The following is a 4,513-nucleotide window of genomic DNA, read 5'->3' as shown; positions in this document are numbered from 1 at the left end:
GTATCGTGCAATAGCGTTCACAGACAAATAAAAAATCTCGAATAACTTTATTAGTACAGTATGTTTTGATGGTTATACTTAAAATGTTAAAATATTAAAGTTGGTATGAAATAAAATCGTAAAAAGAACCTCTGGAAGCAGCAAAGAATGAAACCGAGAAGAATAATCTATTTTTAGATGATGAATATTCATTTAGTTAATCTCGATTCTACAATATGACATGTAAGATTTAGGAGTTAGATAGTTTAAACTAAATTATTGTTTTTATAGGTCTGTTTATTACGTAGTTGTATTTCACTAAGAGATTGACTTAAAGATGCGTAAAACACATTGGCAAAGAGGCTATTTGTAATGAATATGCATGAGTACAAAATGGCGGCGCCTACTGGAATTCGGATGCCTTTGATGATACCCTTGTATCCATTACCTGCTCAGTCAAGTGTGACATGTTCACCATAAGCGTTCCTTCTCATGAGAAGGAACAATAACTGTCTATGCTTATGTATAATGGTATTACTACATAAAAATACAAATTATTCTGATAGACAATACACAAGCTAGCTTGATGGCTTCTTCACATGAAAGAATTCTACATCAAAAGCAAAGTTAGAATGCAACATCAGTAAGGGGCAATTGGTTTGAAATCAGCGACATTAATTTAATCACCTCTTCTAAACTTCCGCTCTTATCCCGACAGTTATACTATAATTGAGATTTTTTGCTGCAATTTTGTACCTCACTATTTGTGCAAGCAGATCCTTTAGCTTCTTAAAGATAAGCCGGTCAAAGAACTCTTTTATTGCACAGGAGATTGCAACCCTTTTCATGTGATTATGTATTCTTGTTACATCGATCTAACGTTTTCAAGTGTTCTGTATAAAGAAGCGATAGACATTTTGCGTGAACTATTCTTAAGTATTATATCGTGTAATTCAGTAAATTTAACTGGCTTTCTTTGACGAGGACTTTCATCTCAGTATATTCTTAGCAAAAGGTTATTAAACATATTTAGCTATACCTTATTTATTTAAACATGACCGTAAATAATCACTTACGTATAATGTAATAATATATATTACATTTTGATGCTATTTTGTATTATCTAACAAAAGCATTCTACCAAATGTTTTGCGTACAATACACTCAATGTTACAAAAGAAATAAGCCCCCAGTGAGGATCGAACTCACGACCCCTGGTTTACAAGACCAGTGCTCTAACCACTGAGCTATGGAGGCTGTTAATATTATTACCACACTGCATTTAAATAAATAAAGGTATTATTATCCCATTATCATGTCAATATTTGCCTAGTAATGATTCGATCGTTGTGCCTCTTTGTAAAAGGAAATTGGATATCGTGTAACCGCGTATTGACATATATCCATAATTATACCGTGGGAAAAAGGAGGTCCATATGTAGGCTGCGTCCATGGACTTGTTTTGGAAGACTATGACAATTGTACAGGAACTTCTGTCCGTGGGTTAGTGTAAACATACTTATTTACATTGGTTCTAGAGTTCACCAGTTCTGGCCAGCAATCGCGCCTTGTTAGAACTAAAACCAATGACAAAAACTAGAATTAAATTCAATGTGACATACATGAGGCAGGCATTTTATTTAAAGGCTAGTGTTGATTGTTTGTTTTTGCAAGGAGCAAGGAGGAAATGTAGGTCACAAACGTCAAAGACAGGATGGTATAAATATGGGTTTTCGGTAAAATCAGTACATGTACATGTATAAGAACAATGTTGTTTTAATGATATTTATGATATATGTGTTGTCTTATACCATTCTGCAAAGACATCTAATATGGTTCATGTAACCGTTTAATGTCAAATGGTTACAAACACACTTGCTGTATAGAACTTATCATTTGAAACAAACGCTTTGTTGTATATTCTTTCCGCAGCCTTAACGTACTAAAACGTATTAACGTCTGATGGCCCTTTCACGCTTCCGTAGAAACAACATTTATTACACAAAACTTATTTTGAAAATATTCTGAAATGTCTAGGTCTGCAGCTCTCAAATACGGTTATATCTTACATCTTGAGCATATTACTGACACTCTCAAGACAATCATCAAAAAGACATTTTGACGATTTAATGAAGTTCCAAAATTATCAAGTGTAACCCTTGGTCCGTTACGGATCCCTGTGGGATTTGTGTTTATCCAGAGCTCAAATACTTTTTCATAGATTAAAAGCTGACATGCTGTACTAAACCCCAGGTAATTTCAATTCGTAATAAAGTGCTGAAAATTGGCTCCCCAATAGAAAAAAAGAGAAGTCCACGCGCATACATTTAGACGGGGTGACCCCTGCGCGTGACCCCTGACTATCTACGAATCAAAATGCGGCTTTCGTTTTCAAGTTTAGCATTTCTACTTTCATTTTATTTACTTCCGGAAACAGCTGTAGGTCTAGTGACGTCATTTTCTGTGTTGTCAAAAACATTTAAATAGATAACATCTTTCTGAATGTCAAACAAGTCTATTGAAATCGCCGTTTTACATCTGTATGAAACTGTTAAGTTTAATAATTTGAATCCTCTACGTGTATGCTAAAAACCTATTTATTTCTGAAAATATTTGATAAAAATATTGTTCGTCATCCGAAGATAGTTTAAAATTCAACTTGAATAAAATCTGGAAAGTAGATCCCCTAGCACCGGCTTAAGCAGTATTCAATCTTCAAATCTAAATTAGTTGAAATCATTGATCCCGAAGGACCAGAAAATATAACAACACTGAGATGAAGTCGGGGCGACTTTTCACGGCCGCCACACGCACGTAACACCGGTGTTGTGAAGTAATAAAACAGGAAAGTAGATCCCTCGAGCACCGAGAACAAGCAAACAGCGACTAATTGCAGACTCGGTTTTATGAGTCTGGTTCATGAGCTAAATGGAATATCAACACTGCTCACGCTCCTAGCACCGGCTTTAAGCAGTATTTAATGTTCAAATCTAAATGAGTTGAAATAAATGATCCCGAAGGACCAGAAAATATAACAACACTGAGATGAAGTCGGGGCGACTTTTTACGGCCGCCACACAGCACTTAACACCCGCTGTTGTGAATAAAATAAAATCTTGAAAGTAGATCCCTCGGGGAACACCGAGAACAATGCAAACAGCGAAAATGCAGACTCGGTTTTATTGAGTCTGTTCTATGAGCAGTAATGGAATATGCAACACTGCTCACGCCCTAGCAACCGCTTAAGCAGTATTCAATCTTCAAATCTAAATGAGTTGAAATCAATGATCCCGAAGGACCAGAAAATATAACAACACTAATTGGACCTGTTTGGTTTGCATACAAATCAGAACGGTATTTTGTATTCCATAAATGTCATGTTGGATTTACAAATACACACTTAAAGTAGTGACAACAAAGGCAACGGTTCAACAAATGTATGTCAGAAGTGTAATTCATCTTTCATGTTTTAGAAAAAAACAAAGAAAAATATCAAAAAGGGAATGCCACGCACCAAAAACGCAGCCTCCTCAAAACGAAACTCCCAGAAGTTTTTGTCTTTAGTAATCTGTGCACACTGCTAATTTGCCTTGAGACTGAAATAAAATGCACAGCAGTTTTTTAACCATGTTTAAATATGTATGGTGTTTTTAGTCACGATATATTTTATGGCTTTGGTCTCTTTATGTAATTATGGTTAAATCTAAATAAATGGAATTTTGAACAAAGGTAGTGAGAGTTACATTTCCCTATTTGTTCCATTTAAAATTATGACGTTCATTTTGCTATAACCGTAAAAGCAAAGGCATCAAATTTACGAAAGCATCATTTAGTGATAATGAACAGCTTTATTGACAATGCCCGCATGTAGTCAGGGAAACGTCTTTAGTTGACGTCGCAGTTTTTCTATCTGATGAACTTAAGAGCGGAACTGAGCAGAAAGAGTATGTACATTTTGTAAAACTAATATAAGAAATATCTTTTTGGAGTTAATGCAAAAATAGACGACAGAATATGGCCAGAAAATAAGCCATGAATCTGTATCGCAGTTTATGTATTTACCGATCATATTCTGTCGTTCATTTTGCTGCAGGACAAATTCGTTTTCTTAAAGCAGTTGTATGGGCGTAAAATAAACATAACTAGTATACATTAAATTGTCACAACCCTTCACATATACGTGAACATGAATAGAAAATACAGTTAGTTCTGTGTTCGAAATGATTTAAAGAAATATTGTCATATCATATCAAACAAGGGCACCGCTGATGCCATCACTTGTCTGTAAGTGCTAGATAATATGCAAGAAAACCTGACAAAATGCAAGAGAGAGTTATGGTTCTTGACTTATCTAAGGATAATAAACAAGTGTGCAAAGTTTCAAAGCTAGTGTTCTTGTAGTATTCAATTAACGTGGCCCTAAACAAAATTTTAACAAAAAAAGTCAAATTTTCTAAGTACAAAAAGGGCCATAATTCTGATAAAGTGCATATTAGAGTTATGGGTCTTGGTGGTCTTATTTATCTAATAATGT

At 34.8% G+C, this 4,513-nt stretch overlaps 1 non-coding gene across 1 annotated transcript; it reads right to left on the bottom strand.

Annotated features, from left to right (window-relative positions):
* Positions 1-1,163: 1,163 nt before the first annotated feature.
* Positions 1,164-1,236, bottom strand: Trnat-ugu (transfer RNA threonine (anticodon UGU)). Its single transcript has one exon. It is a non-coding gene; the product is annotated as a tRNA-Thr (tRNA).
* Between the last annotated feature and the right edge of the window lie 3,277 nt (positions 1,237-4,513).

The sequence above is a fragment of the Mercenaria mercenaria genome, chromosome 3, assembly GCF_021730395.1.
Source record: "Mercenaria mercenaria strain notata chromosome 3, MADL_Memer_1, whole genome shotgun sequence".
NCBI lineage: Eukaryota > Metazoa > Mollusca > Bivalvia > Venerida > Veneridae > Mercenaria > Mercenaria mercenaria.
Note: the sequence above shows the minus strand (reverse complement) of the source record. Positions and strands in the feature narration are given on the sequence as shown.